Source organism: Heptranchias perlo, chromosome 3, assembly GCF_035084215.1.
Source record: "Heptranchias perlo isolate sHepPer1 chromosome 3, sHepPer1.hap1, whole genome shotgun sequence".
Taxonomy (NCBI): Eukaryota; Metazoa; Chordata; class Chondrichthyes; order Hexanchiformes; family Hexanchidae; genus Heptranchias; species Heptranchias perlo.
Genome location: NC_090327.1, coordinates 137,893,550 through 137,917,446, shown reverse-complemented (window position 1 = coordinate 137,917,446; position 23,897 = coordinate 137,893,550).

Sequence of the window (23,897 nt, the reverse complement as noted above, 5' to 3'; positions counted from 1 at the left end):
GATGGTGGTGGAGGAAGATGAACTACGTAAGGTGGTGGTGGAGGAAGATGAACTGTGGAAGGTGGTGGTGGAGGAAGATGAACTGTGTAAGGTGGAGGTGGAGGAAGATGAACTGTGTAAGGTGGAGGTGGAGGAAGATGAACTGTGTAAGGTGGAGGTGGAGGAAGATGAACTGTGTAAGGTGAGGTGGAGGAAGATGAACTGTGTAAGGTGGAGGTGGAGGAAGATGAACTGTGTAAGGTGGAGGTGGAGGAAGATGAACTACGTAAGGTGGTGGTGGAGGAAGATGAACTAGGTCAGGTGGAGGTGGAGGAAGATGAACTACGTAAGGTGGTGGTGGAGGAAGATGAACTACGTAAGGTGGTGGTGGAGGAAGATGAACTGTGTAAGGTGGAGGTGGAGGAAGATGAACTGTGTAAGGTGGAGGTGGAGGAAGATGAACTACGTAAGGTGGAGGTGGAGGAAGATGAACTACGTAAGGTGGTGGTGGAGGAAGATGAACTAGGTCAGGTGGAGGTGGAGGAAGATGAACTACGTAAGGTGGTGGTGGAGGAAGATAAACTGTGTAAGGTGGAGGTGGAGGAAGATGAACTACGTAAGGTGGTGGTGGAGGAAGATAAACTGTGTAAGGTGGAGGTGGAGGAAGATGAACTACGTAAGGTGGAGGTGGAGGAAGATGAACTACGTAAGGTGGAGGTGGAGGAAGATGAACTGCGCAAGGTGGAGGTGGAGGAAGATGAACTACGTGAGGTGGAGGTGGAGGAAGATGAACTGCGTAAGGTGGAGGTGGAGGAAGATGAACTACGTAAGGTGGAGGTGGAGGAAGATGAACTTCGTAAGGTGGTGGTGGAGGAAGATGAACTGCGCAAGGTGGAGGTTGAGGAAGAGGAACTACGTAAGGTGGAGGTGGAGGAAGATGAACTGCGTAAGGTGGAGGTGGAGGAAGATGAACTACGTAAGGTGGTGGTGGAGGAAGATGAACTACGCAAGGTGGTGGTGAAGGAAGATGAACTGTCTAAGGTGGAGGTGGAGGAAGGTGAACTACGTAAGGTGGAGGTGGAGGAAGATGAACTACGTAAGGTGGAGGTGGAGGAAGATGAACTGCGTAAGGTGGAGGTGGAGGAAGATGAACTTCGTAAGGTGGAGGTGGAGGAAGATGAACTACTTAATGTGGTGGTGGAGGAAGATGAACTGTGTAAGGTGGAGGTGGAGGAAGATGAACTGCGTAAGGTGGAGGTGGAGGAAGATGAACTACGTAAGGTGGAGGTGGAGGAAGATGAACTTCGTAAGGTGGTGGTGGAGGAAGATGAACTGCGCAAGGTGGAGGTTGAGGAAGAGGAACTACGTAAGGTGGAGGTGGAGGAAGATGAACTGCGTAAGGTGGAGGTGGAGGAAGATGAACTACGTAAGGTGGTGGTGGAGGAAGATGAACTACGCAAGGTGGAGGTGGAGGAAGATGAACTACGTAAGGTGGTGGTGGAGGAAGATGAACTACGCAAGGTGGTGGTGAAGGAAGATGAACTGTGTAAGGTGGAGGTGGAGGAAGATGAACTACGTAAGGTGGAGGTGGAGGAAGATGAACTACGTAAGGTGGAGGTGGAGGAAGATGAACTGCGTAAGGTGGAGGTGGAGGAAGATGAACTTCGTAAGGTGGAGGTGGAGGAAGATGAACTACTTAATGTGGTGGTGGAGGAAGATGAACTGTGTAAGGTGGAGGTGGAGGAAGATGAACTGCGCAAGGTTGTGGTGGAGGAAGATTAACTGTGTAAGATGGTGGTGGAGGAAGATGAACTGCGTAAGGTGGAGGTGGAGGAAGATGAACTGCGTAAGGTGGTGGTGGAGGAAGATGAACTACGTAAGGTGGAGGTGGAGGAAGATGAACTGTGTAAGATGGTGGTGGAGTAAGATGAACTGTGTAAGGTGGTGGTGGAGGAAGATGAACTGTGTAAGGTGGAGGTGGAGGAAGATGAACTGTGTAAGGTGGAGGTGGAGGAAGATGAACTACGTAAGGTGGTGGTGGAGGAAGATGAACTACGTAAGGTGGTGGTGGAGGAAGATGAACTACGTAAGGTGGTGGTGGAGGAAGATGAACTGCGTAAGGTGGTGGTGGAGGAAGATGAACTGCGTAAGGTGGTGGTGGAGGAAGATGAACTCCGTAAGGTGTTGGTGGAGGAAGATGAACTGCGTAAGGTGGAGGTGGAGGAAGATGAACTACGTAAGGTGGTGGTGGAGGAAGATGAACTGCGTAAGGTGGTGATGGAGGAAGATGAACTGCGTAAGGTGGTGGTGGAGGAAGATGAACTGTGTTAGGTGGTGGTGGAGGAAGATGAACTGTGTAAGGTGGAGGTGGATGAAGATGAACTGTGTAAGGTGGAGGTGGAGGAAGATGAACTACGTAAGGTGGAGGTGGAGGAAGATGAACTGCGTAAGGTGGAGGTGGAGGAAGATGAACTACGTAAGGTGGAGGTGGATGAAGATCAACTACGTAAGGTGGTGGTGGAGGAAGATGAACTACGTAAGGTGGAGGTGGAGGAAGATGAACTGCGTAAGGTGGTGGTGGAGGAAGATGAACTGTGTTAGGTGGTGGTGGAGGAAGATGAACTACGTAAGGTGGAGGTGGATGAAGATGAACTACGTAAGGTGGTGGTGGAGGAAGATGAACTACGTAAGGTGGAGGTGGATGAAGATGAACTTCGTAAGGTGGTGGTGGAGGAAGATGAACTGCGTAAGGTGGTGGTGGAGGAAGATGAACTGCGTAAGGTGGAGGTGGAGGAAGATGAACTACGTAAGGTGGAGGTGGAGGAAGATGAACTGTGTTAGGTGGTGGTGGAGGAAGATGAACTGCGTAAGGTGGTGGTGGAGGAAGATGAACTACGTAAGATGGTGGTGGAGGAAGATGAACTGCAAAAGGTGGAGGTGGAGGAAGATGAACTGTGTCAGGTGATGGTGGAGGAAGATGAACTACGTAAGATGGTGGTGGAGGAAGATGAACTACGTAAGGTGGTGGTGGAGGAAGATGAACTGCGTAAGGTGGAGGTGGAGCAAGATGAACTGTGTAAGGTGGAGGTGGAGGAAGATGAACTGCGTAAGGTGGTGGTGGAGGAAGATGAACTACGTAAGGTGGTGGTGGAGGAAGATGAACTAGGTCAGGTGGAGGTGGAGGAAGATGAACTGTGTAAGGTGGAGGTGGAGGAAGATGAACTACGTAAGGTGGTGGTGGAGGAAGATGAACTAGGTCAGGTGGAGGTGGAGGAAGATGAACTGTGTAAGGTGGAGGTGGAGGAAGATGAACTACGTAAGGTGGTGGTGGAGGAAGATGAACTACGTAAGGTGGTGGTGGAGGAAGATAAACTGTGTAAGGTGGAGGTGGAGGAAGATGAACTACGTAAGGTGGAGGTGGAGGAAGATGAACTGCGTAAGGTGGTGGTGGAGGAAGATGAACTGTGTAAGGTGGTGGTGGAGGAAGATGAACTGCGTAAGGTGGAGGTGGAGGAAGATGAATTACGTAAGGTGGAGGTGGAGGAAGATGAACTGTGTAAGGTGGAGGTGGAGGAAGATGAACTGCGTAAGGTGGAGGTGGAGGAAGATGAACTACGTAAGGTGGTGGTGGAGGAAGATGAACTACGTAAGGTGGTGGTGGAGGAAGATGAACTACGTAAGGTGGTGGTGGAGGAAGATGAACTACGTAAGGTGGAGGTGGAGGAAGATGAACTGTGTAAGGTGGAGGTGGAGGAAGATGAACTGCGTCAGGTGGAGGTGGAGGAAGATGAACTACGTAAGGTGGAGGTGGAGGAAGATGAACTGTGTAAGGTGGAGGTGGAGGAAGATGAACTACGTAAGGTGGTGGTGGAGGAAGATGAACTACGTAAGGTGGTGGTGGAGGAAGATGAACTGCGTAAGGTGGTGGTGGAGGAAGATGAACTACGTAAGGTGGTGGTGGAGGAAGATGAACTGTGTAAGGTGGTGGTGGAGGAAGATGAACTACGTAAGGTGGTGGTGGAGGAAGATGAACTACGTAAGGTGGTGGTGGAGGAAGATGAACTACGCAAGGTGGTGGTGGAGGAAGATGAACTACGTAAGGTGGTGGTGGAGGAAGATGAACTACGTAAGGTGGAGGTGGAGGAAGATGAACTGTGTAAGGTGGTGGTGGAGGAAGATGAACTGCGTAAGGTGGAGGTGGAGGAAGATGAACTGCGTAAGGTGGAGGTGGAGGAAGATGAACTACGTAAGGTGGTGGTGGAGGAAGATGAACTACGTAAGGTGGTGGTGGAGGAAGATGAACTGTGTAAGGTGGTGGTGGAGGAAGATGAACTGCGTAAGGTGGAGGTGGAGGAAGATGAACTACTTAAGGTGGTGGTGGAGGAAGATGAACTACGTAAGGTGGTGGTGGAGGAAGATGAACTGTGTAAGGTGGTGGTGGAGGAAGATGAACTCCGTAAGGTGGTGGTGGAGGAAGATGAACTGTGTAAGGTGGTGGTGGAGGAAGATGAACTGTGTAAGGTGGTGGTGGAGGAAGATGAACTGTGTAAGGTGGTGGTGGAGGGAGATGAACTGTGTAAGGTGGTGGTGGAGGAAGATGAACTGTGTAAGGTGGAGGTGGAGGAAGATGAACTGTGTAAGGTGGAGGTGGAGGAAGATGAACTGCGTAAGGTGGAGGTGGAGGAAGATGAACTACGTAAGGTGGTGGTGGAGGAAGATGAACTACGTAAGGTGGTGGTGGAGGAAGATGAACTGTGTAAGGTGTTGGTGGAGGAAGATGAACTACGTAAGGTGGAGGTGGAGGAAGATGAACTACGTCAGGTGGAGGTGGAGGAAGATGAACTGCGTAAGGTGGAGGTGGAGGAAGATGAACTACGTAAGGTGGTGGTGTTTAAGATGAACTGTGTAAGGTGGAGGTGGAGGAAGATGAACTACGTAAGGTGGTGGTGGAGGAAGATGAACTACGTAAGGTGGTGGTGGAGGAAGATGAACTACGTAAGGTGGTGGTGGAGGAAGATGAACTACGTAAGGTGGTGGTGGAGGAAGATGAACTACGTAAGGTGGTGGTGGAGGAAGATGAACTACATAAGGTGGTGGTGGAGGAAGATGAACTGCGTAAGGTGGAGGTGGAGGAAGATGAACTGCGTAAGGTGGAGGTGGAGGAAGATGAACTACGTAAGGTGGTGGTGGAGGAAGATGAACTACGTAAGGTGGTGGTGGAGGAAGATGAACTGTGTAAGGTGGTGGTGGAGGAAGATGAACTACGAAAGGTGGAGGTGGAGGAAGATGAACTGCGTAAGGTGGAGGTGGAGGAAGATGAACTACGTAAGGTGGAGGTGGAGGAAGATGAACTACGTAAGGTGGTGGTGGAGGAAGATGAACTGTGTAAGGTGGTGGTGGAGGAAGATGAACTGTGTAAGGTGGTGGTGGAGGAAGATGAAATACGTAAGGTGGAGGTGGAGGAAGATGAACTACGTAAGGTGGTGGTGGAGGAAGATGAACTGTGTAAGGTGGTGGTGGAGGAAGATGAACTGTGTAAGGTGGAGGTGGAGGAAGATGAACTACGTAAGGTGGAGGTGGAGGAAGATGAACTACGTAAGGTGGTGGTGGAGGAAGATGAACTGCGTAAGGTGGTGATGGAGGAAGATGAACTACGTAAGGTGGAGGTGGAGGAAGATGAACTGCGTAAGGTGGTGGTGGAGGAAGATTAACTGCGTAAGGTGGTGGTGGAGGAAGATGAACTACGTAAGGTGGAGGTGGAGGAAGATGAACTGCGTAAGGTGGAGGTGGAGGAAGATGAACTGTGTAAGGTGGAGGTGGAGGAAGATGAACTACGTAAGGTGGTGGTGGAGGAAGATGAACTGCGTAAGGTGGAGGTGGAGGAAGATGAACTGTGTAAGGTGGTGGTGGAGGAAGATGAACTGCGTAAGGTGGTGGTGGAGGAAGATGAACTACGTAAGGTGGTGGTGGAGGAAGATGAACTGTGTAAGGTGGAGGTGGAGGAAGATGAACTACGTAAGGTGGAGGTGGAGGAAGATGAACTCCGTAAGGTGGAGGTGGAGTTAGATGAACTACGTAAGGTGGAGGTGGAGGAAGATGAACTGCGTAAGGTGGTGGTGGAGGAAGATGAACTGCGTTAGGTGGTGGTGGAGGAAGATGAACTGTGTAAGGTGGTGGTGGAGGAAGATGAACTACGTAAGGTGGTGGTGGAGGAAGATGAACTGCGTAAGATGGTGGTGGAGGAAGATGAACTACGTAAGGTGGAGGTGGAGGAAGATGAACTGCGTAAGATGGTGGTGGAGGAAGATGAACTACGTAAGGTGGAGGTGGAGGAAGATGAACTACGTAAGGTGGAGGTGGAGGAAGATGAACTGCGTAAGGTGGAGGTGGAGGAAGATGAACTGCGTAAGATGGTGGTGGAGGAAGATGAACTACGTAAGGTGGAGGTGGAGGAAGATGAACTACGTAAGGTGGAGGTGGAGGAAGATGAACTGCGTAAGGTGGTGGTGGAGGAAGATGAACTGTGTAAGGTGGTTGTGGAGGAAGATGAACTGTGTAAGGTGGAGGTGGAGGAAGATGAACTGTGTAAGGTGGAGGTGGAGGAAGATGAACTGTGTAAGGTGGAGGTGGAGGAAGATGAACTGTGTAAGGTGAGGTGGAGGAAGATGAACTGTGTAAGGTGGAGGTGGAGGAAGATGAACTGTGTAAGGTGGAGGTGGAGGAAGATGAACTACGTAAGGTGGTGGTGGAGGAAGATGAACTAGGTCAGGTGGAGGTGGAGGAAGATGAACTACGTAAGGTGGTGGTGGAGGAAGATGAACTACGTAAGGTGGTGGTGGAGGAAGATGAACTGTGTAAGGTGGAGGTGGAGGAAGATGAACTGTGTAAGGTGGAGGTGGAGGAAGATGAACTACGTAAGGTGGAGGTGGAGGAAGATGAACTACGTAAGGTGGTGGTGGAGGAAGATGAACTAGGTCAGGTGGAGGTGGAGGAAGATGAACTACGTAAGGTGGTGGTGGAGGAAGATAAACTGTGTAAGGTGGAGGTGGAGGAAGATGAACTACGTAAGGTGGTGGTGGAGGAAGATAAACTGTGTAAGGTGGAGGTGGAGGAAGATGAACTACGTAAGGTGGAGGTGGAGGAAGATGAACTACGTAAGGTGGAGGTGGAGGAAGATGAACTGCGCAAGGTGGAGGTGGAGGAAGATGAACTACGTGAGGTGGAGGTGGAGGAAGATGAACTGCGTAAGGTGGAGGTGGAGGAAGATGAACTTCGTAAGGTGGAGGTGGAGGAAGATGAACTACTTAATGTGGTGGTGGAGGAAGATGAACTGTGTAAGGTGGAGGTGGAGGAAGATGAACTGCGCAAGGTTGTGGTGGAGGAAGATGAACTACGTAAGGTGGAGGTGGAGGAAGATGAACTGCGTAAGGTGGAGGTGGAGGAAGATGAACTGCGTAAGGTGGTGGTGGAGGAAGATGAACTACGTAAGGTGGAGGTGGAGGAAGATGAACTGTGTAAGATGGTGGTGGAGTAAGATGAACTGTGTAAGGTGGTGGTGGAGGAAGATGAACTGTGTAAGGTGGAGGTGGAGGAAGATGAACTGTGTAAGGTGGAGGTGGAGGAAGATGAACTACGTAAGGTGGTGGTGGAGGAAGATGAACTACGTAAGGTGGTGGTGGAGGAAGATGAACTACGTAAGGTGGTGGTGGAGGAAGATGAACTGCGTAAGGTGGTGGTGGAGGAAGATGAACTGCGTAAGGTGGTGGTGGAGGAAGATGAACTCCGTAAGGTGTTGGTGGAGGAAGATGAACTGCGTAAGGTGGAGGTGGAGGAAGATGAACTACGTAAGGTGGTGGTGGAGGAAGATGAACTGCGTAAGGTGGTGATGGAGGAAGATGAACTGCGTAAGGTGGTGGTGGAGGAAGATGAACTGTGTTAGGTGGTGGTGGAGGAAGATGAACTGTGTAAGGTGGAGGTGGATGAAGATGAACTGTGTAAGGTGGAGGTGGAGGAAGATGAACTACGTAAGGTGGAGGTGGAGGAAGATGAACTGCGTAAGGTGGAGGTGGAGGAAGATGAACTACGTAAGGTGGAGGTGGATGAAGATCAACTACGTAAGGTGGTGGTGGAGGAAGATGAACTACGTAAGGTGGAGGTGGAGGAAGATGAACTGCGTAAGGTGGTGGTGGAGGAAGATGAACTGTGTTAGGTGGTGGTGGAGGAAGATGAACTACGTAAGGTGGAGGTGGATGAAGATGAACTACGTAAGGTGGTGGTGGAGGAAGATGAACTACGTAAGGTGGAGGTGGATGAAGATGAACTTCGTAAGGTGGTGGTGGAGGAAGATGAACTGCGTAAGGTGGTGGTGGAGGAAGATGAACTGCGTAAGGTGGAGGTGGAGGAAGATGAACTACGTAAGGTGGAGGTGGAGGAAGATGAACTGTGTTAGGTGGTGGTGGAGGAAGATGAACTGCGTAAGGTGGTGGTGGAGGAAGATGAACTACGTAAGATGGTGGTGGAGGAAGATGAACTGCAAAAGGTGGAGGTGGAGGAAGATGAACTGTGTCAGGTGATGGTGGAGGAAGATGAACTACGTAAGATGGTGGTGGAGGAAGATGAACTACGTAAGGTGGTGGTGGAGGAAGATGAACTGCGTAAGGTGGAGGTGGAGGAAGATGAACTGTGTAAGGTGGAGGTGGAGGAAGATGAACTGCGTAAGGTGGTGGTGGAGGAAGATGAACTACGTAAGGTGGTGGTGGAGGAAGATGAACTAGGTCAGGTGGAGGTGGAGGAAGATGAACTGTGTAAGGTGGAGGTGGAGGAAGATGAACTACGTAAGGTGGTGGTGGAGGAAGATGAACTAGGTCAGGTGGAGGTGGAGGAAGATGAACTGTGTAAGGTGGAGGTGGAGGAAGATGAACTACGTAAGGTGGTGGTGGAGGAAGATGAACTACGTAAGGTGGTGGTGGAGGAAGATAAACTGTGTAAGGTGGAGGTGGAGGAAGATGAACTACGTAAGGTGGAGGTGGAGGAAGATGAACTGCGTAAGGTGGTGGTGGAGGAAGATGAACTGTGTAAGGTGGTGGTGGAGGAAGATGAACTGCGTAAGGTGGAGGTGGAGGAAGATGAATTACGTAAGGTGGAGGTGGAGGAAGATGAACTGTGTAAGGTGGAGGTGGAGGAAGATGAACTGCGTAAGGTGGAGGTGGAGGAAGATGAACTACGTAAGGTGGTGGTGGAGGAAGATGAACTACGTAAGGTGGTGGTGGAGGAAGATGAACTACGTAAGGTGGTGGTGGAGGAAGATGAACTACGTAAGGTGGAGGTGGAGGAAGATGAACTGTGTAAGGTGGAGGTGGAGGAAGATGAACTGCGTCAGGTGGAGGTGGAGGAAGATGAACTACGTAAGGTGGAGGTGGAGGAAGATGAACTGTGTAAGGTGGAGGTGGAGGAAGATGAACTACGTAAGGTGGTGGTGGAGGAAGATGAACTACGTAAGGTGGTGGTGGAGGAAGATGAACTGCGTAAGGTGGTGGTGGAGGAAGATGAACTACGTAAGGTGGTGGTGGAGGAAGATGAACTGTGTAAGGTGGTGGTGGAGGAAGATGAACTACGTAAGGTGGTGGTGGAGGAAGATGAACTACGTAAGGTGGTGGTGGAGGAAGATGAACTACGCAAGGTGGTGGTGGAGGAAGATGAACTACGTAAGGTGGTGGTGGAGGAAGATGAACTACGTAAGGTGGAGGTGGAGGAAGATGAACTGTGTAAGGTGGTGGTGGAGGAAGATGAACTGCGTAAGGTGGAGGTGGAGGAAGATGAACTGCGTAAGGTGGAGGTGGAGGAAGATGAACTACGTAAGGTGGTGGTGGAGGAAGATGAACTACGTAAGGTGGTGGTGGAGGAAGATGAACTGTGTAAGGTGGTGGTGGAGGAAGATGAACTGCGTAAGGTGGAGGTGGAGGAAGATGAACTACTTAAGGTGGTGGTGGAGGAAGATGAACTACGTAAGGTGGTGGTGGAGGAAGATGAACTGTGTAAGGTGGTGGTGGAGGAAGATGAACTCCGTAAGGTGGTGGTGGAGGAAGATGAACTGTGTAAGGTGGTGGTGGAGGAAGATGAACTGTGTAAGGTGGTGGTGGAGGAAGATGAACTGTGTAAGGTGGTGGTGGAGGGAGATGAACTGTGTAAGGTGGTGGTGGAGGAAGATGAACTGTGTAAGGTGGAGGTGGAGGAAGATGAACTGTGTAAGGTGGAGGTGGAGGAAGATGAACTGCGTAAGGTGGAGGTGGAGGAAGATGAACTACGTAAGGTGGTGGTGGAGGAAGATGAACTACGTAAGGTGGTGGTGGAGGAAGATGAACTGTGTAAGGTGTTGGTGGAGGAAGATGAACTACGTAAGGTGGAGGTGGAGGAAGATGAACTACGTCAGGTGGAGGTGGAGGAAGATGAACTGCGTAAGGTGGAGGTGGAGGAAGATGAACTACGTAAGGTGGTGGTGTTTAAGATGAACTGTGTAAGGTGGAGGTGGAGGAAGATGAACTACGTAAGGTGGTGGTGGAGGAAGATGAACTACGTAAGGTGGTGGTGGAGGAAGATGAACTACGTAAGGTGGTGGTGGAGGAAGATGAACTACGTAAGGTGGTGGTGGAGGAAGATGAACTACGTAAGGTGGTGGTGGAGGAAGATGAACTACATAAGGTGGTGGTGGAGGAAGATGAACTGCGTAAGGTGGAGGTGGAGGAAGATGAACTGCGTAAGGTGGAGGTGGAGGAAGATGAACTACGTAAGGTGGTGGTGGAGGAAGATGAACTACGTAAGGTGGTGGTGGAGGAAGATGAACTGTGTAAGGTGGTGGTGGAGGAAGATGAACTACGAAAGGTGGAGGTGGAGGAAGATGAACTGCGTAAGGTGGAGGTGGAGGAAGATGAACTACGTAAGGTGGAGGTGGAGGAAGATGAACTACGTAAGGTGGTGGTGGAGGAAGATGAACTGTGTAAGGTGGTGGTGGAGGAAGATGAACTGTGTAAGGTGGTGGTGGAGGAAGATGAAATACGTAAGGTGGAGGTGGAGGAAGATGAACTACGTAAGGTGGTGGTGGAGGAAGATGAACTGTGTAAGGTGGTGGTGGAGGAAGATGAACTGTGTAAGGTGGAGGTGGAGGAAGATGAACTACGTAAGGTGGAGGTGGAGGAAGATGAACTACGTAAGGTGGTGGTGGAGGAAGATGAACTGCGTAAGGTGGTGATGGAGGAAGATGAACTACGTAAGGTGGAGGTGGAGGAAGATGAACTGCGTAAGGTGGTGGTGGAGGAAGATTAACTGCGTAAGGTGGTGGTGGAGGAAGATGAACTACGTAAGGTGGAGGTGGAGGAAGATGAACTGCGTAAGGTGGAGGTGGAGGAAGATGAACTGTGTAAGGTGGAGGTGGAGGAAGATGAACTACGTAAGGTGGTGGTGGAGGAAGATGAACTGCGTAAGGTGGAGGTGGAGGAAGATGAACTGTGTAAGGTGGTGGTGGAGGAAGATGAACTGCGTAAGGTGGTGGTGGAGGAAGATGAACTACGTAAGGTGGTGGTGGAGGAAGATGAACTGTGTAAGGTGGAGGTGGAGGAAGATGAACTACGTAAGGTGGAGGTGGAGGAAGATGAACTCCGTAAGGTGGAGGTGGAGTTAGATGAACTACGTAAGGTGGAGGTGGAGGAAGATGAACTGCGTAAGGTGGTGGTGGAGGAAGATGAACTGCGTTAGGTGGTGGTGGAGGAAGATGAACTGTGTAAGGTGGTGGTGGAGGAAGATGAACTGCGTAAGGTGGAGGTGGAGGAAGATGAACTGCGTAAGATGGTGGTGGAGGAAGATGAACTACGTAAGGTGGTGGTGGAGGAAGATGAACTGTGTAAGGTGGTTGTGGAGGAAGATGAACTGTGTAAGGTGGAGGTGGAGGAAGATGAACTGTGTAAGGTGGAGGTGGAGGAAGATGAACTGTGTAAGGTGGAGGTGGAGGAAGATGAACTGTGTAAGGTGAGGTGGAGGAAGATGAACTGTGTAAGGTGGAGGTGGAGGAAGATGAACTGTGTAAGGTGGAGGTGGAGGAAGATGAACTACGTAAGGTGGTGGTGGAGGAAGATGAACTAGGTCAGGTGGAGGTGGAGGAAGATGAACTACGTAAGGTGGTGGTGGAGGAAGATGAACTACGTAAGGTGGTGGTGGAGGAAGATGAACTGTGTAAGGTGGAGGTGGAGGAAGATGAACTGTGTAAGGTGGAGGTGGAGGAAGATGAACTACGTAAGGTGGAGGTGGAGGAAGATGAACTACGTAAGGTGGTGGTGGAGGAAGATGAACTAGGTCAGGTGGAGGTGGAGGAAGATGAACTACGTAAGGTGGTGGTGGAGGAAGATAAACTGTGTAAGGTGGAGGTGGAGGAAGATGAACTACGTAAGGTGGTGGTGGAGGAAGATAAACTGTGTAAGGTGGAGGTGGAGGAAGATGAACTACGTAAGGTGGAGGTGGAGGAAGATGAACTACGTAAGGTGGAGGTGGAGGAAGATGAACTGCGCAAGGTGGAGGTGGAGGAAGATGAACTACGTGAGGTGGAGGTGGAGGAAGATGAACTGCGTAAGGTGGAGGTGGAGGAAGATGAACTACGTAAGGTGGAGGTGGAGGAAGATGAACTTCGTAAGGTGGTGGTGGAGGAAGATGAACTGCGCAAGGTGGAGGTTGAGGAAGAGGAACTACGTAAGGTGGAGGTGGAGGAAGATGAACTGCGTAAGGTGGAGGTGGAGGAAGATGAACTACGTAAGGTGGTGGTGGAGGAAGATGAACTACGCAAGGTGGTGGTGAAGGAAGATGAACTGTCTAAGGTGGAGGTGGAGGAAGGTGAACTACGTAAGGTGGAGGTGGAGGAAGATGAACTACGTAAGGTGGAGGTGGAGGAAGATGAACTGCGTAAGGTGGAGGTGGAGGAAGATGAACTTCGTAAGGTGGAGGTGGAGGAAGATGAACTACTTAATGTGGTGGTGGAGGAAGATGAACTGTGTAAGGTGGAGGTGGAGGAAGATGAACTGCGTAAGGTGGAGGTGGAGGAAGATGAACTACGTAAGGTGGAGGTGGAGGAAGATGAACTTCGTAAGGTGGTGGTGGAGGAAGATGAACTGCGCAAGGTGGAGGTTGAGGAAGAGGAACTACGTAAGGTGGAGGTGGAGGAAGATGAACTGCGTAAGGTGGAGGTGGAGGAAGATGAACTACGTAAGGTGGTGGTGGAGGAAGATGAACTACGCAAGGTGGAGGTGGAGGAAGATGAACTACGTAAGGTGGTGGTGGAGGAAGATGAACTACGCAAGGTGGTGGTGAAGGAAGATGAACTGTGTAAGGTGGAGGTGGAAGAAGATGAACTACGTAAGGTGGAGGTGGAGGAAGATGAACTACGTAAGGTGGAGGTGGAGGAAGATGAACTGCGTAAGGTGGAGGTGGAGGAAGATGAACTTCGTAAGGTGGAGGTGGAGGAAGATGAACTACTTAATGTGGTGGTGGAGGAAGATGAACTGTGTAAGGTGGAGGTGGAGGAAGATGAACTGCGCAAGGTGGTGGTGGAGGAAGATTAACTGTGTAAGATGGTGGTGGAGGAAGATGAACTGCGTAAGGTGGAGGTGGAGGAAGATGAACTGCGTAAGGTGGTGGTGGAGGAAGATGAACTACGTAAGGTGGAGGTGGAGGAAGATGAACTGTGTAAGATGGTGGTGGAGTAAGATGAACTGTGTAAGGTGGTGGTGGAGGAAGATGAACTGTGTAAGGTGGAGGTGGAGGAAGATGAACTACGTAAGGTGGTGGTGGAGGAAGATGAACTACGTAAGGTGGTGGTGGAGGAAGATGAACTACGTAAGGTGGTGGTGGAGGAAGATGAACTGCGTAAGGTGGTGGTGGAGGAAGATGAACTGCGTAAGGTGGTGGTGGAGGAAGATGAACTCCGTAAGGTGTTGGTGGAGGAAGATGAACTGCGTAAGGTGGAGGTGGAGGAAGATGAACTACGTAAGGTGGTGGTGGAGGAAGATGAACTGCGTAAGGTGGTGATGGAGGAAGATGAACTGCGTAAGGTGGTGGTGGAGGAAGATGAACTGTGTTAGGTGGTGGTGGAGGAAGATGAACTGTGTAAGGTGGAGGTGGATGAAGATGAACTGTGTAAGGTGGAGGTGGAGGAAGATGAACTACGTAAGGTGGAGGTGGAGGAAGATGAACTGCGTAAGGTGGAGGTGGAGGAAGATGAACTACGTAAGGTGGAGGTGGATGAAGATCAACTACGTAAGGTGGTGGTGGAGGAAGATGAACTACGTAAGGTGGAGGTGGAGGAAGATGAACTGCGTAAGGTGGTGGTGGAGGAAGATGAACTGTGTTAGGTGGTGGTGGAGGAAGATGAACTACGTAAGGTGGAGGTGGATGAAGATGAACTACGTAAGGTGGTGGTGGAGGAAGATGAACTACGTAAGGTGGAGGTGGATGAAGATGAACTTCGTAAGGTGGTGGTGGAGGAAGATGAACTGCGTAAGGTGGTGGTGGAGGAAGATGAACTGCGTAAGGTGGAGGTGGAGGAAGATGAACTACGTAAGGTGGAGGTGGAGGAAGATGAACTGTGTTAGGTGGTGGTGGAGGAAGATGAACTGCGTAAGGTGGTGGTGGAGGAAGATGAACTACGTAAGATGGTGGTGGAGGAAGATGAACTGCAAAAGGTGGAGGTGGAGGAAGATGAACTGTGTAAGGTGATGGTGGAGGAAGATGAACTACGTAAGATGGTGGTGGAGGAAGATGAACTACGTAAGGTGGTGGTGGAGGAAGATGAACTGCGTAAGGTGGAGGTGGAGGAAGATGAACTGTGTAAGGTGGAGGTGGAGGAAGATGAACTGCGTAAGGTGGTGGTGGAGGAAGATGAACTACGTAAGGTGGTGGTGGAGGAAGATGAACTAGGTCAGGTGGAGGTGGAGGAAGATGAACTGTGTAAGGTGGAGGTGGAGGAAGATGAACTACGTAAGGTGGTGGTGGAGGAAGATGAACTGTGTAAGGTGGAGGTGGAGGAAGATGAACTACGTAAGGTGGTGGTGGAGGAAGATGAACTAGGTCAGGTGGAGGTGGAGGAAGATGAACTGTGTAAGGTGGAGGTGGAGGAAGATGAACTACGTAAGGTGGTGGTGGAGGAAGATGAACTACGTAAGGTGGTGGTGGAGGAAGATAAACTGTGTAAGGTGGAGGTGGAGGAAGATGAACTACGTAAGGTGGTGGTGGAGGAAGATGAACTGTGTAAGGTGGAGGTGGAGGAAGATGAACTACGTAAGGTGGAGGTGGAGGAAGATGAACCACGTAAGGTGGAGGTGGAGGAAGATGAACTGCGCAAGGTGGAGGTGGAGGAAGATGAACTACGTAAGGTGGAGGTGGAGGAAGATGAACTGTGTGAGGTGGAGGTGGAGGAAGATGAACTGCGTAAGGTGGAGGTGGAGGAAGATGAAATGTGTAAGGTGGTGGTGGAGGAAGATGAACTACGTAAGGTGGAGGTGGTTGAAGATGAACTGTGTGAGGTGGAGGTGGAGGAAGATGAACTGCGTAAGGTGGTGGTGGAGGAAGATGAACTGCGTAAGGTGGTGGTGGAGGAAGATGAACTACGTAAGGTGGAGGTGGAGGAAGATGAACTGCGTAAGGTGGAGGTGGAGGAAGATGAACTGTGTAAGGTGGAGGTGGAGGAAGATGAACTACGTAAGGTGGTGGTGGAGGAAGATGAACTGCGTAAGGTGGAGGTGGAGGAAGATGAACTGTGTAAGGTGGTGGTGGAGGAAGATGAACTGCGTAAGGTGGTGGTGGAGGAAGATGAACTACGTAAGGTGGTGGTGGAGGAAGATGAACTGTGTAAGGTGGAGGTGGAGGAAGATGAACTACGTAAGGTGGAGGTGGAGGAAGATGAACTCCGTAAGGTGGAGGTGGAGGAAGATGAACTACGTAAGGTGGAGGTGGAGGAAGATGAACTGCGTAAGGTGGTGGTGGAGGAAGATGAACTGCGTAAGGTGGAGGTGGAGGAAGATGAACTACGTAAGGTGGAGGTGGAGGAAGATGAACTGTGTAAGGTGGTGGTGGAGGAAGATGAACTGCGTAAGGTGGTGGTGGAGGAAGATGAACTGTGTAAGGTGGAGGTGGAGGAAGATGAACTGTGTAAGGTGGAGGTGGTTGAAGATGAACTGAGTGAGGTGGAGGTGGAGGAAGATGAACTGCGTAAGGTGGTGGTGGAGGAAGATGAACTGCGTAAGGTGGTGGTGGAGGAAGATGAACTACGTAAGGTGGAGGTGGAGGAAGATGAACTGCGTAAGGTGGAGGTGGAGGAAGATGAACTGTGTAAGGTGGAGGTGGAGGAAGATGAACTACGTAAGGTGGTGGTGGAGGAAGATGAACTGCGTAAGGTGGAGGTGGAGGAAGATGAACTGCGTAAGGTGGTGGTGGAGGAAGATGAACTACGTAAGGTGGTGGTGGAGGAAGATGAACTGCGTAAGGTGGAGGTGGAGGAAGATGAACTACGTAAGGTGGAGGTGGAGGAAGGTGAACTCCGTAAGGTGGAGGTGGAGGAAGATGAACTACGTAAGGTGGAGGTGGAGGAAGATGAACTGCGTAAGGTGGTGGTGGAGGAAGATGAACTGCGTAAGGTGGAGGTGGAGGAAGATGAACTACGTAAGGTGGAGGTGGAGGAAGACGAACTGCGTAAGGTGGTGGTGGAGGAAGATGAACTACGTAAGGTGGAGGTGGAGGAAGATGAACTACGTAAGGTGGAGGTGGAGGAAGATGAACTGTGTAAGGTGGTGGTGGAGGAAGATGAACTGCGTAAGGTGGAGGTGGAGGAAGATGAACTGCGTAAGGTGGTGGTGGAGGAAGATGAACTACGTAAGGTGGAGGTGGAGGAAGATGAACTGCGTAAGATGGTGGTGGAGGAAGATGAACTACGTAAGGTGGTGGTGGAGGAAGATGAACTGTGTAAGGTGGTGGTGGAGGAAGATGAACTGTGTAAGGTGGAGGTGGAGGAAGATGAACTGTGTAAGGTGGAGGTGGAGGAAGATGAACTGTGTAAGGTGGAGGTGGAGGAAGATGAACTGTGTAAGGTGGAGGTGGAGGAAGATGAACTGTGTAAGGTGGAGGTGGAGGAAGATGAACTGTGTAAGGTGGAGGTGGAGGAAGATGAACTACGTAAGGTGGAGGTGGAGGAAGACGAACTGCGTAAGGTGGTGGTGGAGGAAGATGAACTACGTAAGGTGGAGGTGGAGGAAGATGAACTAGGTAAGGTGGAGGTGGAGGAAGATGAACTGTGTAAGGTGGTGGTGGAGGAAGATGAACTGCGTAAGGTGGTGGTGGAGGAAGATGAACTGTGTAAGGTGGAGGTGGAGGAAGATGAACTGTGTAAGGTGGAGGTGGTTGAAGATGAACTGTGTGAGGTGGAGGTGGAGGAAGATGAACTGCGTAAGGTGGTGGTGGAGGAAGATGAACTGCGTAAGGTGGTGGTGGAGGAAGATGAACTACGTAAGGTGGAGGTGGAGGAAGATGAACTGCGTAAGGTGGAGGTGGAGGAAGATGAACTGTGTAAGGTGGAGGTGGAGGAAGATGAACTACGTAAGGTGGTGGTGGAGGAAGATGAACTGCGTAAGGTGGAGGTGGAGGAAGATGAACTGTGTAAGGTGGTGGTGGAGGAAGATGAACTGCGTAAGGTGGTGGTGGAGGAAGATGAACTACGTAAGGTGGTGGTGGAGGAAGATGAACTGTGTAAGGTGGAGGTGGAGGAAGATGAACTACGTAAGGTGGAGGTGGAGGAAGATGAACTCCGTAAGGTGGAGGTGGAGTTAGATGAACTACGTAAGGTGGAGGTGGAGGAAGATGAACTGCGTAAGGTGGTGGTGGAGGAAGATGAACTGCGTAAGGTGGTGGTGGAGGAAGATGAACTGTGTAAGGTGGTGGTGGAGGAAGATGAACTGCGTAAGGTGGAGGTGGAGGAAGATGAACTGCGTAAGGTGGTGGTGGAGGAAGATGAACTACATAAGGTGGAGGTGGAGGAAGATGAACTGCGTAAGATGGTGGTGGAGGAAGATGAACTACGTAAGGTGGTGGTGGAGGAAGATGAACTGTGGAAGGTGGTGGTGGAGGAAGATGAACTGTGTAAGGTGGAGGTGGAGGAAGATGAACTGTGTAAGGTGGAGGTGGAGGAAGATGAACTGTGTAAGGTGGAGGTGGAGGAAGATGAACTGTGTAAGGTGGAGGTGGAGGAAGATGAACTGTGTAAGGTGGAGGTGGAGGAAGATGAACTGTGTAAGGTGGAGGTGGAGGAAGATGAACTACGTAAGGTGGTGGTGGAGGAAGATGAACTAGGTCAGGTGGAGGTGGAGGAAGATGAACTACGTAAGGTGGTGGTGGAGGAAGATGAACTACGTAAGGTGGTGGTGGAGGAAGATGAACTGTGTAAGGTGGAGGTGGAGGAAGATGAACTGTGTAAGGTGGAGGTGGAGGAAGATGAACTACGTAAGGTGGAGGTGGAGGAAGATGAACTACGTAAGGTGGTGGTGGAGGAAGATGAACTAGGTCAGGTGGAGGTGGAGGAAGATGAACTACGTAAGGTGGTGGTGGAGGAAGATAAACTGTGTAAGGTGGAGGTGGAGGAAGATGAACTACGTAAGGTGGTGGTGGAGGAAGATAAACTGTGTAAGGTGGAGGTGGAGGAAGATGAACTACGTAAGGTGGAGGTGGAGGAAGATGAACTACGTAAGGTGGAGGTGGAGGAAGATGAACTGCGCAAGGTGGAGGTGGAGGAAGATGAACTACGTAAGGTGGAGGTGGAGGAAGATGAACTGCGTAAGGTGGAGGTGGAGGAAGATGAACTACGTAAGGTGGAGGTGGAGGAAGATGAACTTCGTAAGGTGGTGGTGGAGGAAGATGAACTGCGCAAGGTGGAGGTTGAGGAAGAGGAACTACGTAAGGTGGAGGTGGAGGAAGATGAACTGCGTAAGGTGGAGGTGGAGGAAGATGAACTACGTAAGGTGGTGGTGGAGGAAGATGAACTACGCAAGGTGGTGGTGAAGGAAGATGAACTGTCTAAGGTGGAGGTGGAGGAAGATGAACTACGTAAGGTGGAGGTGGAGGAAGATGAACTACGTAAGGAGGAGGTGGAGGAAGATGAACTGCGTAAGGTGGAGGTGGAGGAAGATGAACTTCGTAAGGTGGAGGTGGAGGAAGATGAACTACTTAATGTGGTGGTGGAGGAAGATGAACTGTGTAAGGTGGAGGTGGAGGAAGATGAACTGCGTAAGGTGGAGGTGGAGGAAGATGAACTACGTAAGGTGGAGGTGGAGGAAGATGAACTTCGTAAGGTGGTGGTGGAGGAAGATGAACTGCGCAAGGTGGAGGTTGAGGAAGAGGAACTACGTAAGGTGGAGGTGGAGGAAGATGAACTGCGTAAGGTGGAGGTGGAGGAAGATGAACTACGTAAGGTGGTGGTGGAGGAAGATGAACTACGCAAGGTGGAGGTGGAGGAAGATGAACTACGTAAGGTGGTGGTGGAGGAAGATGAACTACGCAAGGTGGTGGTGAAGGAAGATGAACTGTGTAAGGTGGAGGTGGAGGAAGATGAACTACGTAAGGTGGAGGTGGAGGAAGATGAACTACGTAAGGTGGAGGTGGAGGAAGATGAACTGCGTAAGGTGGAGGTGGAGGAAGATGAACTTCGTAAGGTGGAGGTGGAGGAAGATGAACTACTTAATGTGGTGGTGGAGGAAGATGAACTGTGTAAGGTGGAGGTGGAGGAAGATGAACTGCGCAAGGTGGTGGTGGAGGAAGATGAACTGTGTAAGATGGTGGTGGAGGAAGATGAACTGCGTAAGGTGGAGGTGGAGGAAGATGAACTGCGTAAGGTGGTGGTGGAGGAAGATGAACTACGTAAGGTGGAGGTGGAGGAAGATGAACTGTGTAAGATGGTGGTGGAGGAAGATGAACTGTGTCAGGTGGAGGTGGAGGAAGATGAACTACGTAAGGTGGAGGTGGAGGAAGATGAACTGTGTGAGGTGGAGGTGGAGGAAGATGAACTGCGTAAGGTGGAGGTGGAGGAAGATGAAATGTGTAAGGTGGTGGTGGAGGAAGATGAACTACGTAAGGTGGAGGTGGTTGAAGATGAACTGTGTGAGGTGGAGGTGGAGGAAGATGAACTGCGTAAGGTGGTGGTGGAGGAAGATGAACTGCGTAAGGTGGTGGTGGAGGAAGATGAACTACGTAAGGTGGAGGTGGAGGAAGATGAACTGCGTAAGGTGGAGGTGGAGGAAGATGAACTGTGTAAGGTGGAGGTGGAGGAAGATGAACTACGTAAGGTGGTGGTGTAGGAAGATGAACTACGTAAGGTGTAGGTGGAGGAAGATGAACTGTGTAAGGTGGTGGTGGAGGAAGATGAACTGCGTAAGGTGGTGGTGGAGGAAGATGAACTACGTAAGGTGTAGGTGGAGGAAGATGAACTACGTAAGGTGGAGGTGGAGGAAGATGAACTACGTAAGGTGGAGGTGGAGGAAGATGAACTCCGTAAGGTGGAGGTGGAGGAAGATGAACTACGTAAGGTGGAGGTGGAGGAAGATGAACTGCGTAAGGTGGTGGTGGAGGAAGATGAACTGTGTTAGGTGGTGGTGGAGGAAGATGAACTGCGTAAGGTGGAGGTGGAGGAAGACGAACTACGTAAGGTGGAGGTGGAGGAAGACGAACTGCGTAAGGTGGTGGTGGAGGAAGATGAACTACGTAAGGTGGAGGTGGAGGAAGATGAACTACGTAAGGTGGAGGTGGAGGAAGATGAACTGTGTAAGGTGGTGGTGGAGGAAGTTGAACTGCGTAAGGTGGAGGTGGAGGAAGATGAACTGCGTAAGGTGGTGGTGGAGGAAGATGAACTACGTAAGGTGGAGGTGGAGGAAGATGAACTGCGTAAGATGGTGGTGGAGGAAGATGAACTACGTAAGGTGGTGGTGGAGGAAGATGAACTGTGTAAGGTGGTGGTGGAGGAAGATGAACTGTGTAAGGTGGAGGTGGAGGAAGATGAACTGTGTAAGGTGGAGGTGGAGGAAGATGAACTGTGTAAGGTGGAGGTGGAGGAAGATGAACTGTGTAAGGTGGAGGTGGAGGAAGATGAACTGTGTAAGGTGGAGGTGGAGGAAGATGAACTGTGTAAGGTGGAGGTGGAGGAAGATGAACTACGTAAGGTGGAGGTGGAGGAAGATGAACTCGGTCAGGTGGAGGTGGAGGAAGATGAACTGTGTAAGGTGGAGGTGGAGGAAGATGAACTACGTAAGGTGGTGGTGGAGGAAGATGAACTAGGTCAGGTGGAGGTGGAGGAAGATGAACTACGTAAGGTGGTGGTGGAGGAAGATGAACTACGTAAGGTGGTGGTGGAGGAAGATGAACTGTGTAAGGTGGAGGTGGAGGAAGATGAACTGTGTAAGGTGGAGGTGGAGGAAGATGAACTACGTAAGGTGGAGGTGGAGGAAGATGAACTACGTAAGATGGTGGTGGAGGAAGATGAACTAGGTCAGGTGGAGGTGGAGGAAGATGAACTACGTAAGGTGGTGGTGGAGGAAGATGAACTACGTAAGGTGGTGGTGGAGGAAGATGAACTGTGTAAGGTGGAGGTGGAGGAAGATGAACTACGTAAGGTGGTGGTGGAGGAAGATGAACTAGGTCAGGTGGAGGTGGAGGAAGATGAACTACGTAAGGTGGTGGTGGAGGAAGATGAACTACGTAAGGTGGAGGTGGAGGAAGATGAACTGCGTAAGGTGGAGGTGGAGGAAGATGAACTGTGCAAGGTGGAGGTGGAGGAAGATGAACTACGTAAGGTGGTGGTGGAGGAAGATGAACTGTGTAAGGTGGAGGTGGAGGAAGATGAACTACGTAAGGTGGTGGTGGAGGAAGATGAACTGCGTAAGGTGGAGGTGGAGGAAGATGAACTACGTAAGGTGGAGGTGGAGGAAGATGAACTACGTAAGGTGGAGGTGGAGGAAGATGAACTACGTAAGGTGGAGGTGGAGGAAGATGAACTGTGTAAGGTGGAGGTGGAGGAAGATGAACTACGTAAGGTGGTGGTGGAGGAAGATGAACTATGTAAGGTGGTGGTGGAGGAAGATGAACTGCGTAAGGTGGTGGTGGAGGAAGATGAACTACGCAAGGTGGAGGTGGAGGAAGATGAACTACGTAAGGTGGTGGTGGAGGAAGATGAACTACGTAAGGTGGTGGTGGAGGAAGATGAACTGCGTAAGGTGGAGGTGGAGGAAGATGAACTACGTAAGGTGGAGGTGGAGGAAGATGAACTACGTTAGGTGGAGGTGGAGGAAGATGAACTGCGTAAGGTGGAGGTGGAGGAAGATGAACTGCGTAAGGTGGAGGTGGAGGAAGATGAACTACGTAAGGTGGAGGTGGAGGAAGATGAACTACGTAAGGTGGTGGTGGAGGAAGATGAACTGTGTAAGGTGGTGGTGGAGGAAGATGAACTGTGTAAGATGGTGGTGGAGGAAGATGAACTGCGTAAGGTGGAGGTGGAGGAAGATGAACTGCGTAAGGTGGAGGTGGAGGAAGATGAACTACGGAAGGTGGAGGTGGAGGAAGATGAACTACGTCAGGTGGTGGTGGAGGAAGATGAACTACGTAAGGTGGAGGTGGAGGAAGATGAACTGCGTAAGGTGGTGGTGGAGGAAGATGAACTACGTAATGTGGTGGTGGAGGAAGATGAACTACGTAAGGTGGAGGTGGAGGAAGATGAACTACGTAAGGTGGAGGTGGAGGAAGATGAACTACGTAAGGTGGAGGTGGAGGAAGATGAACTGTGTAAGATGGTGGTGGAGGAAGATGAACTGTGTAAGGTGGAGGTGGAGGAAGATGAACTACGTAAGGTGGTGGTGGAGGAAGATGAACTACGTAAGGTGGTGGTGGAGGAAGATGAACTGTGTAAGATGGTGGTGGAGGAAGATGAACTGTGTAAGGTGGAGGTGGAGGAAGATGAACTGCGTAAGGTGGTGGTGGAGGAAGATGAACTACGTAAGGTGGTGGTGGAGGAAGATGAACTGTGTAAGATGATGGTGGAGGAAGATGAACTGTGTAAGGTGGAGGTGGAGGAAGATGAACTGCGTAAGGTGGTGGTGGAGGAAGATGAACTACGTAAGGTGGAGGTGGAGGATGATGAACTACGTAAGGTGGTGGTGGAGGAAGATGAACTACGTAAGGTGGTGGTGGAGGAAGATGAACTGTGTAAGGTGGAGGTGGAGGAAGATGAACTACGTAAGGTGGTGGTGGAGGAAGATGAACTACGTAAGGTGGTGGTGGAGGAAGATGAACTACGTAAGGTGGAGGTGGTTGAAGATGAACTGTGTGAGGTGGAGGTGGAGGAAGATGAACTGCGTAAGGTGGTGGTGGAGGAAGATGAACTGCGTAAGGTGGAGGTGGAGGAAGATGAACTTCGTAAGGTGGTGGTGGAGGAAGATGAACTACGTAAGGTGGAGGTGGTTGAAGATGAACTGTGTGAGGTGGAGGTGGAGGAAGATGAACTGCGTAAGGTGGTGGTGGAGGAAGATGAACTGTGTAAGGTGGTGGTGGAGGAAGATGAACTACGTAAGGTGGAGGTGGTTGAAGATGAACTGTGTGAGGTGGAGGTGGAGGAAGATGAACTGTGTAAGGTGGAGGTGGAGGAAGATGAACTGTGTAAGGTGGTGGTGGAGGAAGATGAACTGCGTAAGGTGGTGGTGGAGGAAAATGAACTGTGTAAGGTGGAGGTGGAGGAAGATGAACTGTGTAAGGTGGAGGTGGAGGAAGATGAACATCGTAAGGTGGAGGTGGAGGAAGATGAACTGCGTAAGGTGGTGGTGGAGGAAGATGAACGACGTAAGGTGGTGGTGGAGGAAGATGAA